We start from the raw sequence: 16,839 nt of genomic DNA, 5'->3' as shown, positions 1-16,839 counted from the left end.
TTCTTCCCTGTTTTTGAGCAGCAGGTCAAGAGGAACATGGCCCCTAGTTGGTTCCTCCAGCACTTGCATTAGGAAGCTGTCCCCAAAACTCTCCAAAAATTTCCTAGATTGTCTGTACACTGCTGTATTGCTCTCCCAGCAGATGTCAGGGTGATTGAAGTCCCCCATGAGAACCAGAGCCTGTGATCTGGAAACTTCTGTTAATTGTCTGAAGAAAGCCTCATCTACCTAATCCTCCTGGTCTCGTGGTCTATAGCAGATGCCCACCATGACATCACCCTTGTTCCTCTTGCCTCTAAACTTAACCAAAGACTCTGAACATGTTGTCTCCAGTTTCATATTGGAGCTCTGAGCAATCATATTGCTCCCTTAAATACAGTGTAACTCCTCCACCTTTTCTCCCCCGCCTGTCCTTCCTGAACAGTTTATACCCATCCATGACAGTGCTCCAGTCATGTGAGTTACCCCACCAAGTCTCTGTTATTCCAATCACATCATAGTTCCTTAACTGTGCCAGGACTTCCAATTCTTCCTGCTTGTTTCCCAGGCTTCTTGCATTCATGTACAGGCACCCACAAAAACTAGTTGATTGCCCTACTTCCTCAATGTGACTCAGGAGGCCTCCCATGTTGCACCCTCCTCCTCGTGTTTCCTCCCAGTATCCCACTTCCCCACTTACCTCTGCTTAGGTCACCATCCCTGGCAAACCTAGTTTAAAGCCCTTCTCACTAGATTAGCAAGGCTGCTTGCATAGCTGCTCTTCCCTCTCTCTGTTAGTTGGATTCCATCTCTTCCTAGCAATCCTTCTTCCTGGAATAACATCCTATGGGTGAAGAATCCAAAGCCCTCTCTCCGACACCGCCTGTGAACCACACATTTACCTCCACAATTTGATGGTCCCTACCTGGGGCTTTTCCTTCAGCAGCGTGGATGGATGAGAACATAACTTGCACCTCAAACTCCTTTATCATTCTCCCCAGAGCCACGTAGTCTACAGTGACCTGCTCAAGGTCATTCTTGGCAGATTCATTGGTGCCCAAGGGGAGAAGTAGGAATGGGTAGCGGTCTGAGGACTTGATCAGTCTTGTCAGACACTCCCTCACGTCCTGAATTCCAGTTCCAGGTAAGCAGCACACTACTTGAGTTTCCTGGTCTGGACGGAAGATGGATGACTCCATCTTCCTTAGGAGGGTGTCCCCGACCGCTACCACCCATCTTCTCCTCTTGGGAGTGGTGGTCATGGAACTCCTATCCCTGGAACAAAGAATCCCATGCTTTCTGGTTGATGGCATCTCCTTCTGATCCCTTCCCTCAGATGACTCTTCCAAACCATTCTCTGTCATAGTACCTGCACAGAGAGCCTGAAAACGGTTTTCTTACTTCTATCTGCATTGGGGGTACAAGGTGTGTCAGGTTCGGTCACAGAGACCCTTTTGGGACTGTCACCTGAACCACCCAGGGCCTGAACCATGCCCTCAAAGCTGCAGACTTTAACCAAAAGTGCTCAGCAGGTTTCCTATCTCCAGCACCCAGATACCCATCTCTTAATGGGATCCAAACCCCAAATAAATCTGCTTTACTCTGTATAAAGCTTATACAGGGTAAACTTATAAATTGTCCACCCGCTATAACACTAATAGAGAGGTATGCACAGCTGTTTGCTCCCCCAGATATTAATCACTTACTCTGGGTTTAATAATAAACAAAAGTGATTTTATTAAGTATAAAAAGTAGGATTTACGTGGTTTGAAGTAATAACAGCCAGAGCAAAGTAAGTTACCAAGCAAAATAAAACAAAACATGCAAGTCTAAGCCTAATACATTAAGAAGCTGAATACAAATAACATTTCACCCTCAGAGATGTTCCAATAAGCTTCTTTCACAGACTAGATTCCTTCTTAGTCTGGGCCCAATTCTTTCCATCTGTACAGTTCTTGTTAGTTCCATCTTAGGTGGTAACTAAGGGATTTCTCATGACTGCAGCCGCCTTTGTTCTGTTCCACCCCCTTTTATGGCTTTGGCACAAAGGTGGGAATCTTTTCTCTCTGGGTCCCCACCCCTCCTTCTAAATGGAAAAGAACCAGATTAAAGATGGATTCCAGTACCAGATGACATGGTCACATGTCCCATGAGACCCCAAGCCTCCATTCTTTCTTGCCTGACTCACATGAATACAGGAAGGCTTGCAAGTAAACAGAGCCATTTACAACCAATTGTCCTGGTTAATGGGAGCCTTCAAGATTCTAAACCATCATTAATGGCCCACACTTTGCATAATTACAATAGAACTTCAGAGTAATACTTCATATATATAGCTTCAGATACAAGATTGATACATTCATACAAACAGGATGAACACACTCAGTAGATTATATGCTTTGTAATGATACCTTACAAGAGACTTTTTGAATGACGCTTATTACAGTTACATCATATTCACACTTATAACCGTATTTCCATAAAACATAAGGAGTGCAACGTCACAGAAGGGTTCTCCTCTTTCTTTTTTCTGGAGGTCACATGCTACTAATTTTCTTCCCCGTTCTGCATTGTCCTCTCAGATTCTTCAGCATGCTGTGCCTGCAGTACAAAATGCTGACTTCTATCCAGCAAATCTTCATTTTCTCTGATGGAATGGAGGGTTGATTCTTGGGTCTCTAGTCCTTTAACATTCTTTTCCAATATGGAGACTAGCTTGCACTTCATACAGACAAAGTTGCTTCTATCCTCTGGGAGAAAGACAAACATGGCGCATGTGTGCAGATCACAACAGCTGATCGCTCACTATCCATAATGTCTTCCTTCTAGGAGTCTCCTCAGGTGTTGTATTTACTGCTCACAGAAGCCTGAAAGGCAAAATAAAAATAAAAAATAAAAAATAAAAAATAAATCTTACTTAAATATCCTCTGTTACAAATTACTACTTGTCCTACCTTCAGTAAACCTGGAGAACAATTGATCAAGTCCTCTTTAAAACAGCCCTTAACATATTTGAAGGCTGTTATGAAGTCCCTCCTCAGCTGTCTTTTCTTAAGACTAAACATATCCAATTTTCTAACTTTTCCTCCTAGATCAAATTTTCTTATCATTGAATCATTTTTTGTTGTCCTCTGGACTCAAATTTGTCCACATCTTTCTTAAAGTGTGGTGGCCAGAACTGGACACAATGCACCAGTTGAGACCTCACCGGTTCTGAGTACAGTAGGGAAATTGCCTCTAACGTATAAGCATACTCCGCACTACATAATCCAAGTCATTAATGAAAATATTGAATTGTACCAGATGAAAAGGTAAAGTACATTTGCTCCAGATTTAACCATGGCATGTGTTGGGACCATAATCAATGCCATTGAGCTAGAGAGTAGTGTTCTAAAAATAAATAGTTTTACCTGGGCCATGGGTCACCTTGGCATCCTTCTCTGGAATAATGATCAACCATTGGGTGCCTGTTATTTCTACCTGATTTCTTGTCTAATCGTTGGCCTTGGTCAGGGTAAGTTTACTCTTTTCTGGAGTAGATGCGTTTACCAAACCAAAATGTCAGTAATGTTAATGGGAAATGGCTTCCTCAAACATGCCCATTTTGTTTCTTTAATCTTGTGCCATAGATCTAAGTTAGGGACCAAATACAGGCCTGGATCAGAATCCCTGTACCAAAGAGTGGTTATTCAAATAAGTATTTCTATACAATATTGTATTCCTATAATTCATGCGTATAGGCCAAATCCTTCTGCCATTTAAGTCAATATGAGCTTTGTCACCAAGGTCAATGAAAATAGGATTTGGCCCATTGCGTATTTCTCACTAGCTTTGATTATTGAGTTGCCTGGAACATCAATATCTGCAACTGAATTTGCTCTTTTTATTGACGAGTACTAGTGAGCCCATAGGGAGCTCCTGTAGTGAATTCTGAAAATATTTTATATCCATGCAAAAATATTAAAAAATCCTTAAAGACAACAGAGGACGTAGTGCACAGCAAGCCAAAGTGTGAATTTATGGTATCACACAATAGCCTGTCCACACTAAGTCTCCATGTGAACCCTGCAACTGAGCACTAAAAGTTCCATAGTGCACTTTGACATACTCCCATTTCCTATGTGGGGTAGTGCTAGTGAAGTCAATCGAACCACTGACAGATGCTTAAAGTTAAGCATGTGCATAACGGTTTGCAGAATTGGGGCTTAAATTTCTGTCTTCTCAAATATTCAGTGTCAATGACATATTGATAATGATGTGTGTAAGGACAGGTTTGCCATATGAAATGAGACCATTACTCTCTCAGATTCAGTGTCCTACCTTAAGTAGTGGACAAGATGTGATACTTCAGTGGCAGGTGACTCCCTCTCCATCATGTCTACTACATATGTTCTTTCTCAGGCCTGGACTACACTAGAAAATTAACTCTCTTTAACTACATCAGTCAGGGGTATGGAATATCAACACCCCGCAGTGGCATAGTAAAACTGACCTCAGTCCTCCTGTAGACAGTGCTAGGTTCATGGAGAATCCCTCCTGTTGGAGTAGGTAGTGTCTACATTGAAGTGGTACAGCAATGCAGTTGCAGCAGTGCAGCTATGCCTGTAGCATTTTAAGTGTAGACAAGCCCTCAGAGAGCAGCTGGCTACCATCTTGGATATTTTTATCTCCTGCAACTTGTCATTGAAATTATTTACTGAAAAAAGGATGAAATATTAATAGATCATTTGTACATTTTGTTGAAGTATCTGCCTACAAGCTTGTTTCTAAATACCAATGTACCTGTGAGGAAAGAGGGGAAAGACATTTTTAATGTTTAATACTTATATTTTTATATTCCCAATAACCTTCTCCCCCTTTTTTCGTTTTGCTTCATGATGTCAAGGCTTTAAGATTTTTCAGGGTAATTGTCTAGCTATCATCTTAGACATATGATCCCCGTGTGATGCAGCCCACTCAGCATTGCCCCTGGTTATCGTCGGTTCACTTTTTGTTAACTTTCAGAAATGTTTCAGACATGTTACTTTCCTTCTAGGAAACCCCTAAACTAACACAGAATTAGCTTTTCAGTCAGCACTTTCATATAACAGACAATGCGGAGCACAAAGTACGGATTTCATTAACTAGAACTTTGTTGACAGACTGGTCATATTCTATATGGGAAGAGTAACAAGATTTATTTCCATTGGTTCTGGGTCAGTAAGAATATAGTATAATTTTCCTTTCTCTCATCTACAATATTGCTTTAAATACCTGACCCTTCTGCATTCTTACAGGAAATGGTAGGCCTGCTTTATGGTTATCCTGCCATCCTCTTCACTTTAACCACAATATCAATAGCGCATGGTCTAGACAGAAAAAAAGTTCAGGATCATTAACAGGCTTTCTGAGGCTTCAGGTCCAAATCTCTTCCTAGGAAGAGAGCAATCAAACCAAAATCTCTTATTTTGTTCTAAGAATCCATCACACTTGTGATGGACAGAAATGAGACTTTAAAAAATATATTTTATAAATTGAATGTGAAATGGATATATTTTGGCCTAAAATGCAGCACAAGTTAATTTAAAAAAAAAATCATTTTCTTCCTAGGAGGCATCCTTTTATCATATTTTAGATAAACATATCCATAGAAAAACACATTTTCAGCTGCCTTGTATGTCGTCTTGTTCTCTTCAGAAGACATGAAATCATAAAGGTTTGAAATACTGCATCTGGTGCAATGAGAACCCATGGGCCTGACTAGTCTGTTTTGTCACCCAAAATATGGGCATTATTAGAATTGAGATAGCGGAGTCTGCCAAGACCACAAACGTTCCCTCAGAGATCTTTAAAAAACAGAAATCTAATTTTACAAAAATGTTACGAAAAATCAGACTAGCAGATTAATGTTCCAGATGTTAAAGACGTTGAACCAAATAACAGATGAGAATCAACAGGCTTTTCTGGCCACGGTATATCATCTTACAATACAAATTGCAGTTAGTAGATGACTGTCAACTAAAATAGGTTGAGGAATTATTGACCTATGCCACCATCCTATAAAAAGTTACATGCATGGTTAACTTTAAGTGCATGAGTAGTCCTACTAAACTCAATGGAACTCTTATCCTTCGTAAGGTAAGCACACATATACAAGTACGTACAGGATTGGGGCATTAAAAAAATCCAGTTACAAAAAGTGCTCAGCACAAACAAAGTTGTGTACCTCACACAATTAATATGCCTTGCAGTGATCTGAACTGTTACTAGATTGAGAGATGCGTGAGACAATTCTATGTGATTATTACTATAGGCAGGCCAAACTTTAACCATTTGCGTTGAAATTTTAAGTGTCGGGTTGAATGTTTTTGGAAAATTTCAGCCAAAGCAGTTTCAGCTGTTTCTGAGAATGAGGCTAGGCCAAAAAATCTTTTCAATCCAGCTTTGCAAAATTAAAAAATTCTGGTGACCCTTTCTTTTAAAAGTTCATGCTTTAGAGCAGGAACTTGACATTTGGCAGGGAGGTGTCCTTTGTTTCAGGGATTTTGCCTTTTACTGTTCTTGTAAAAATTTGCCAATACTTGTCAAATTATAAGCCTTTGAAAAAATATTTTTTCACATGCTGAATAGAGTCTTAAATTTTAGCAGCTAAAATCTCAGAAGTTTCTGAGCACACTGGGTATGCCTGAATCTTTCACAGTTTACTGCTGACCAGACTACATATGTACCATCCCCACAGAATAAATTCTCCCTCCTGCCCATGGCTGCAGTGACAAAATTGGGAATTTCTCTGTGATAGATGCTCCCAACTGCTCTGAGCCCAGGTGGGAGCAAGCATTGGAAATGAGACCAGGAATCCTGTTCTTCCTGTGCTGTCACTGACTACTGTGCTGGGGCCCAGGCAGTATGGAGGAGGAAGCCACAGAACAGGTCCATCCTGTGCTCTGAATGAGACAGGGGTCCTGTGGAAAAAAATAGTACATGATCGTGTAATAAAAGGCATAGGCACAAAAAGGCCAAATTAATGTTGTATAGGCAACCTTACTTCTGGATTTTCCTAACTTCTGAATGCATGGCTTTAAAACCTTAATATCATTTAGTGAGGATAATGTTTGGAGTTTTGTGTGTGTGTATGTGTGTGTGCTGTGAGATCCTGAATCTGGGAGAGGTAGTCCCATTAGTGTGTTTAGCCTCTTTGGCGCCACATAGGTAACATGGCTTCTAGTCTGACCTTATGATGATTATGGCATTGGTCTCTTTTAAACAGGTCTTTAAAGGTGTTTTATTTTGCCCGGCTTTTGTCTTGGATCATTGGTCGCTTTAGATTTTTATCCTATTGTTTTTTTTATTTTATAACATTTGAAACTTTCATTTTAATTTATTGTATGGCTTGTTGTCCTGGAAACTCACATGGTAGATAGAAGACTTACAAATAAAATTATTTTTATTATTTTATCTATTTATTTATCTATCAGAGCCATGGAAAAACTATGCTTCTAGGAAGGCAATATTGTAATTCATCCAATTAATCATTCCTTTCTTAACTCTTTTGTTCAGCCTGCTAAGAAGGGCATTCAATTCAAATTAAAATTTAGGGCTAAAGTCAAATCTCAGATCCACACCAATGTTTCCAAAAGTTGGGAATATATTATGTATCTCAGGCTCTTACTGCAGCCTCCATGCCAAATATCAGATCCTCCATTACTCTGCTATCCTGTGAAATGTGCTGATCCACATATCTTTCATCTTTGTGTCAGTTCTCCAAGTGAAAAGAATTGGCAAGTAGTTTAGAGAACATAAATTACAATTGACTTTGGAAGGGATAACCCCTGCTCTTGTGCCATTTCAGATGTGTAGCCAACTGTCTAGGTATGTGAATTTTTACTCATCATTCAGCTAAAACAGAAATCCAGATGCAAACTCTACTACTTACCTACATCATATGTTATTTGTGGCACTCCCTGAAGGACTTTACAAATCAGCCAATGGATTACAGTGAGACAGAAATGTAGCTGTGACAAATATAATCTTATTCAATTTACTTACCAGTTTCTGAACATCATGTGTGAGAGACCACACCAGGTTTTATCTACAAGTAAGCTATTTTGCGTACAATAAAGAGTGTAGCATTTTATAGCATGTGACAAGTGCATATTCAGCAAAAAGTCAGCATGTAATTTAGTTTGCAGCTCACTGAGAGATATAATACAGACTCAACCAACGAATGCCAAAGGTGGCTTGTTTAACCTCATCATCTCCCATCTGTACAATTGTGGTAATAATACTTGAACAAACCGAAAGGAAAATGAAGGCCAGGGTCAACATCTTGCAGAAGTTTGCAAGAACATCTTGGGGAAGCGATGCCTGCACACTCCAAATATTTACACTAGCCCTGGGCCATGCCACAGTGGGATACTGTGCCCCAGTTTGGAGCAGAAGCCCAAACACCATTTTAGCAGACACCAAAATTAATGCCGCTCTTTGCATAATCAGCGGCACCCTCCCATCAATGCCAATTTCATGACTATTGATACTGGCTAACAGGGCTCCAGAAAATATCCGACAAGATACTGAGACAACTAGTGAGTATATAAAGATCATGGCAAATACCACACTACTACTCCACCATGACCTAGAACACCCCCCTCATTACCACGCCCCTCCTTGCAGAAGATAAGGACATTTGCAGAAGATGGTCTGAAGCCTGGACAGCTGCCCAAGTGTCAAAACAAAAATCTAATCAACAACCCAACTGTATGAGTTCTGGGCTTCTGATCCCCACAGCGCATATGAACAGCTCTAAACTGCATCTGCATCCGACATGGAAGATGTGCTTACTTACTCCATAGATGGAAAGTGAGGGAATCGCTGAACTGCAACTGTGTCATGGTGCAAACTGTCAGACACACCATGTATAAATGCCCAATCTCTGCTTATCCTGGAGATGTTGCAGCCATTCACATGGCTACCCACTCTGCTCTGGACTGGATAAGAGTCCTTAATATTCAACTGTAGTCACACCATTGCTTTCAATGTTCACTATTTCCATACAAAAGAAAATGGAGCATCTCCCAGGATCAGCTTAGGATCTGCCCTCAGACTCCCAAGGACTCACTCAGGTAAAACCTCCACTGACAAGGACTGCGTAAAGACTGCACATTTTGCACTGTGCTTGTAATATAGTTTGAGATCTTCAGATGGAAGATGAAATAAAAATGCAAATTATAATATTTATTGGTATTCACTATCATCAGCAATTGTTAATATAAGTAAGATCTAGCCATATATAAGCCAGCTAGATGGAAATGTTGGATTAGAACTGGTGACCTTAAGTCACAATTAGTATAGGAGAAGTGAGGACATTGCTGTAATTGAGACACCCACATGGGATTGCACAGGAATAATAGAGTTTAGTATTTGGCACAGTGCTCTTTCAGACAAAGCTTTTCCATCATAACCAGAATGAAGTTTGCAACAAAACACATCCTCCCTCCAACCCCCTCAAAAAATTCTACCCCAACCAGGCTTCTTTTAAGCATGGAAGAGAGAAGAACCAAAGAATCTGCCTCTCTAATTAACTTGGGAGTCACTGAGATACTATGGTGATGAGTGCTATTAAAACCCCTAAAATGGAGCCAGTGGTTAAGGCACTAGCCTAGGAGTTGGAATACCTGACTTCAAGTCCCTGCTTGGTTACAGACTTTGTGTGACCTTGGGCAAGTCATTTAGATCCAGACTCTCAAGGGAATTTGAGCTCATAACTTCTATTGATATTGGTGGTGGTGTGTCCACGTTGGTCCCAGGATACTGGAGAGACAAGGTTTGAAAGCTTGTCTCTTTCACCAACTGAAGTTGGTCCAATAAAAGATATTATCTCATCCACGTTGTCTCTCCATTGATATCAATGGAAAGTAGGAGTCTAAATACCTTTCAGGATCTGGAGCTCTCTATGGCTCAATTCCCTGTCTGTAAAATGGAGATAATAGTACTTTCCTATCTCACTGGGATTGTTGTCAGACTAACTGCATTAAAGAGTGTGATGTTCCTAACTGTCAGGGTAGTTAAACACTGGAATAGATTGCCTAGGGAAGTTGTGGAATCTCCATCTCTAGAGATATTTAAGAGTAGGTTAGATAAATGTCTATCAGGGATGGTCTAGACAGTATTTGGTCCTGCCATGAGGGCAGGGGACTGGACTCGATGACCTCTCGAGGTCCCTTCCAGTCCTAGAGTCTATGAGTCTATGAGTCTATGTGTTCAGATACTATAGTGATGGAGGTCATATGTTGCTACATGAATTGGACCCTTCAATTTCAGCCAATGTTTTTTTTTATTTTTTCATAGGAGGCTAATTGGTATATCAAGCTGTCCTGTGATATTTCTACTCCTCCAATCTCAATGCCAGCCAAAATCAGAAAGCACAGAGCTACACACAAACATCTTTTTTTTTCAGAAGTTTCCAGAACTTTTCCAGTTATTAACAATAAAAACCAAATCTTTAAGTTAAGTTCAGCTCCAAACATTGTGTGACTATTCAAGCTGGGTCTCACTTTATGCAAAGATATTTGTTGTTGCATCCCTAAGAATAAACACAGTGAATGTCATGGTCTATACTATGGTCAATATTATCATTATATCGTGGTCTATTTATGTAAAGTCATGCCAGAGAAGAACCATGAGGTTATGGAATAGTTCCATTGCCTGGAAATTTTAAAAATAGGCTGGGCATGGCACTAGAAAACATACCATAGAGATCAATCCTAACCTGCCACAGGGAAAGGAATTGAAAGACCTATTGTAATAGAGCTTTTCCTCGTGTAATTATTATAGTTCTAAGCCTGTTTAGCAGAACAGCCAGGATGAGGCAGTTGATACATACAAAAATGGTTTCATATCTGACCACACTGTATGCATGGTTCCGGTAGTGGCCATGTCTGAGAGAAGTGCAGATCTGGAACTACCGCTTACAGCCATACATGCAGACACATATACATGGATATCAAAGAGCAGAATGGGTTAGGAATTCTGCTGTCCTTTTAGTGCACAGCCTTGAGCATTGCAGGGTGGGACCTTCATTTTGTGATAATTAGTCCCTCTGTTGCAAGTACCTACTAATATAGAGCATTTTACTTTCTGAGCTTATGCTGAAAAATGTTCTGACAGAGTTTGCACTTATAAGTGAAGGAAAACAGCATAGCAGCAGAGGGTTTTAGTTGATTACACTCTCAGTCCAGTCTATTAGAAGGACTGTCTAAAATCAATGCTCTGACTTTTATTACAGAGGGACAGTATGTTATTTAGCAAAGAAAAATTACTAGAGTGGGGCCTGGTTTGCTTACCCTATTAATTCTTATACATGATACTAGCTTGTTATTATATGCTGACAGATTGCAAGCTATGGAATTTACCTTCAAACACCGTCCCTATTTTGTTATGGCCCATTTCCAGAAGACAAGTAAACCTATTTGGCAAATTACTGTAATTATTTGTTCATTCTCTTGTCCATAGCGGGAAGTACAAGTGTGCAGGGTAATTACAAAGGGATTTGTCCACTACGTAACCTGAGTGAATGGGCCATCTGTATCTTGCCCTCAGATGCAGACATTTCAGGTTTAGACCTGTCGGACACTGAGTAAATTGTGTCTGTTGCACAGTTCACTGATTACAGACCTACTGAGAGAATGTGAGGGTTTGTAGGTATAATGGCCTCTATAAATTTTCACAAACTGCTGTAAAATAAAAAGTAAACAGTTTGTAATTCTTTCCCCAAAATCAATCCATAAATACTTTTCTACAATAAAAGTGAGGAGTTACCAAATTTACATGAAATGTAGGTAACTTTGGGTGTAAAGTGAGTGACATCCCTCAAAATAAAGTACACTTAAAAGCTCTGCTACTGAAAACATGTTCATTTTCTTATTTAAACAATGAGGAATGTACATACCACATTTTATGAGGAGTTTTAGGGGTGATCACCTTGTTTCCTCGAAATTCCTTCAAGCTGCCAGTGTCAGGACATCCCTTTAAATGTGGAAACAGAGGCCTTGGTGAAACGGTTAAATAAACACATCGTTACTTTTGAGCTTTGGAAAAGGATATTAGATTACATACCAGGAGAGCAAGCCATGTCTGTCTTCAGTGTTAAAGAACATTTGAGTCTCCATTTTCTTGTAGTGCTGTGTTTAGTTTTGATTATGAAGAGCCCAGAAGTTTAGTTTATTTATCTAAGCATTACTCTAATATAAACTTAATGGGCCCAGTTCTGCCCTCAGTTACGCAGATGGAATTCAATGGGAAAAAGCACTTGTGTGACTAAGAAAAGAAATGCATCCACTATTATTTTCCTACGCACCTGCATTTATATTTTTAGGCTCAAATGTTTTAAACTGCTCAAATATTGTAATCAGATGTTCTTGATTTTTTTGATAATGGAATTGTTGGTTATAATGGGGATGATTAAATAATTCATTCATATTTTACTTAATGTAACTAGAAACAGCACAGATGAAGGAAGAATTAGAGGAGAAGAGGTGCGTGTTAGTAAATGGGTGACAGGGAATGGATCACTTGATGATTACCTGTTCATTCCCTCTGGGGCACCTGGTATTGGCCACTGTTAGAAGACAGGATACTGAGTTAGATGGACCTTTGGTCTGACTCAGTACGACCATTCTTATGTTTTTATGAGGAGGTGCAGACAGCAGGAAATAGAGGTTGCAGATGAAGGCAAGTTTTCTAATGATGGAGCAGGAATTTTAGAGGGGAAAGAAATAAAAAGGTAGTGCAGGGAGTGGCAATGTTTTGGCATTGAGAAGCCCAAAGGGAAGGTATAAAAGTATCATGGGATTGAAAAAGGAGAGGATAGGGTGAGTATGAAAACTGGGTCATAACTGGGAGAGAGATCACCAAAGGTGGGAATAAGGCAAAGAGACTTACTTAAATAATGCAAGGAGACCATCGTGAAAGGGCATGAGATAAATTCAGCAACAATGTAATTGTGAGATTGAGAGAAAAGTATTCTTTGTTTTTTAATTCTGTGATTGGCTTAAGCTATCAAATGACAGAAAACAGCTGCATTCCTAAAGCAACAACTGGACTGAACTTGTAACCTAATCCTTGCATTTGATACTTGGAAAAAAATATTCTCCCTACACATGTGATCCAGAAATATGAGCAGTACTACATTTATGAAATCAGTGAAGCAGTAAGATTAATTACACTGTTGTTAGCTTCCCTTGTCATGGTTCTTCCCCCATCTCTCTTTGGTTTTAAATAGAGATAACAGTTTTTTAGAGACTGTATATTGTCTTCAATACCTTCTCTTAGCCTCTGCCGCACCCATAATTTTAAAATAAATACTTCGTCTTATAGAACTGCCTCAGAGTTTTGGGATACAAATAAAAGGGAGCAGTAGGTGAAGATAAACAATTGCTAAAAACACCCCTAACAGCAGCATTTAGCAGCATTCATACTGTTGGAGGAAATTTTCCCTGAATGTTTTAAACCCAAAACCCAGTTCATAAAACATTTTTTGTACCACTTCAATTTCTTCTTAGACGAGAAATAAAAATACAACACATGGCTATGAAGCCAAACGGGAACTGTCATTTAAGATACGGAAGATAATTCCTTAATTCCATAATTACATAGGTTAGACTTTAAGGCAAAGATATTGTGCACAGGAATGTGAATGCTGAGAACATTTTAGCAGAGACTGTGACTAGGTGCAAGCAGAAAAGTTTTAAGATAACACCTATGTGCTGCTACTATTACTTGTCCAACGTATTAAAGGCTAATACCATCCCACCAAAGCAACAGTCCTTTCCATTCATTAGCATTAGGCTAAATCAGTGTCATTCAGACATGTTGGTAAACAAGATGGCTCAACTCAGCACATTCCAATCAAGAAGAACATATGGTAATCCAGTATACTCCTGTTTATCTGAAACCCTATTAGCAGAACCTCCATATTATCTGAATCCCTTCCTTGTCCCCCATTTATCTCATGCTGGGGGACAAAGAAGGGATTCAGATAATGTGGGATTGGGATAATAGAGCAGAAACCCCCGGCCAGGACTGTGAGGAGCAGAAGGATGAGCGACATGCCATGGCGGACGCCACCCAGCTGCTGGATAGCTCCTGACATCTCAGTTATCCAAACTCCCAATTATACAAATAAAAACCTTGTCCCTTATGCTATTCAGATAATCAGGATTATAATGTAGTGTTTTACATTCATATAGCATCTTTCATCCCAAACAGCAACTGCAGTGGCCTCTGTGATAAAGGACTGCAAGCAACTGGTTGACAGGATGCTATCCAGTATGGAGGGAAGGGGGAAAAATGAACCATGACAGCAAATTTACATTCTGATAGTGTAAATCTTTAAAGGCCTATTGTTACAATATGAGTCATGAGATATTTTTTCTTCCACACAAAGCAGAGAGGATTTGAGTTCCGACTGTTTTATCTGAAAAATCCAGCTTTAAACTGCACATATCTCAGTCTATCATCCTTCAGGATGAAGGGTTAAGCAAACCTTGCCTAGACTGAACCTGGAGGTGACTTCAAGAACACTACAAATTTCAAACTTGAGATGTAGACACCTTAGCGACCACCTCCAGCTGACTGTAAAAGCACCTTTTCTACTCTCTGTACTTTCTCCATTATTTTTTCCTATATAAATCTAGGGACCTCAGAGGCTCTGAGCCATTGTACCCTTCCCAAAACTCTGAGTCAGCATTAACTTACCTGCTGCCCACCTCTAGAATGTGTAATCTTCTTTCAGGCAGACTCCAGGCATAGAATGGTTCCTGCAGGTGAGTTTATCATATGGATACACAATTTATTACATGGTGCATATTAGGGCCAGCTCCAGCTCCAGATGGTAAAACTCATACTTACTTCAGCGAACGGTTCAAGACCATAGTGAATGCATGATAGCATGGTGTGATATAGTATAAAGGTTTTATCATAATGCTTTTAGGATGTAGAGATTACCCATTTGCAATGGAGCCAACAGCGAGTTATGCAGGTCATCCCAAAGGAATGTATCAGAGGTCTGGAACATGAGAATAAGGCACAGGGGGAAAGGATTAGTGGGCAGAGGGCAGCTGAGGTGGTCCAAGGTATAATAAATTCATTTATTAGACGGTTCTGTGATTTGTCATACATTCTCACCCCCGCACATTTGGTATCTATCGCTCTATCTGTATTATATACACACATGCATACACAATCAAATCCTAATATATTCAAACTGGCCTCTGATTTGGGGAACCTCATTTTTGGACCTCCAACTTCAGAAACATAAGGTCTGATTTTCAAAGGGGAAGAGCATGTACAGCTCATTTGTGTTTAATTCTTGTGATCATATAGTCCCTCTGAAAATCAGGCTTCATGTCTCTCAATTAAGGCAATCAAAATAAGAACAGAAGAACTATATTGGGTTGGACCAATAGTCCATCTAGCCCAGTATTCTGTCTTCCAACAGTGGACAGTGCCAGATGTGTCAGTGGGACAAGTCAGGGCAATTTACTGAATGATCCATCCCTTGTCATCCAGTCCCAGCTTCTAGCAGTCAGAAATTTATAGATACCAACAGCATGGAGTCCCTGAACATCTTGGCTAATAGCTATTGATGGACCGATCCTCCAATTTTTTTCTGAACCCAGTTATATTTTTGGCCTTCACAATATCCCCATCAATGAGTTCTACAGGATAACTGTGTTATGTGAAGAGGTACTTCCTTTTGTTTGTTTTAAACCTACTGCCTGTTAACTTCCCTGGTTCCCTGGGTCATGTGTTATGTGAAGGCATAAATAATACTTCCCTATTCACTTTCTCCACACAGTTAATGATTTTATAGACCTTTATCATAACACCTCTCAGTCATCTCTTTTCCAAGATGAAGAGTCGCAGTCTTTTTAACCTCTCCTATAGGGAAGCTGGTCCATACCCCTAATAATTTTTGTTGCCCTTCTGTTTATTTTTTCCAGTTCTAAGATATCTTTTTTGAGATGGGGTGAACAGAACTGTATACAGTATTCAAAGAATGGGAATACTAAGTATTTATACAGTGGCATCATGTTATTTTCTCTATTATCTAGCCATTTCCTAATGGTGCCTAACATTTTGTTAGCATTTTTGACTGCCCCTGCAGACTAGCAGATATTTTCAGAGAACTATCTATGATGACTCCAAGATCTCATTCTTGAGTGGTAATAGCTAATTTAGACCCAATCATTTTGCATGTGTAGTTGGGATTATGTTTTCCAATGTGCATTGCTTTGCACGTATCAACACTAAATTTCATCTGCCATTTTATTATCAAGTTTTGTGAGATCCCTTTGTAACTCTTTGCAGTCTGCTTTGGTCTTAAGTATCTTGAGGAATTTTGTATTGCATGCAAACTGCCACCTCACTGTTTACCCCTTTTTCCTGATCATTTATGAATATGTTGAACAATAATGCTCCTAGTACAGTTCCTTGGGGGACCCCACTATTTTCCTCTCTCCACTGTGAAAAATGACTATTTATTCCTATCCTTTGCTATCTTTTAACAAGTTACTGATCTTCCTTCCTTCTTATCCCATGACTCCTTATTTTGCTTAACAGCCTTTGGTGAGGGACCTTGCCAAGGTTTTCTGAAAGTCCAAGTACACTACATCCACTAGATCACCCTTGTTCATATATTTGTTGACACCTTCAAAGAATTCTAATAGATTGGTGAGGCATGATTTCCCTTTAGAAAAGCTGTCTTGACACTTCCCCAACAAATAATGTCCATCTAGGTGTCTGATAATTCTGTTCTTTACTATAGTTTCAACCAGTTTGCCTGGAACTGAAATTATTTACCTGCCTGTAATTGTCAGGATCTCC

The sequence above is a fragment of the Gopherus flavomarginatus genome, chromosome 1, assembly GCF_025201925.1.
Source record: "Gopherus flavomarginatus isolate rGopFla2 chromosome 1, rGopFla2.mat.asm, whole genome shotgun sequence".
Lineage (NCBI taxonomy): Eukaryota > Metazoa > Chordata > Testudines > Testudinidae > Gopherus > Gopherus flavomarginatus.
The sequence above is the reverse complement of the archived record's forward strand: the minus strand, read 5'-3'. Positions refer to the sequence as shown.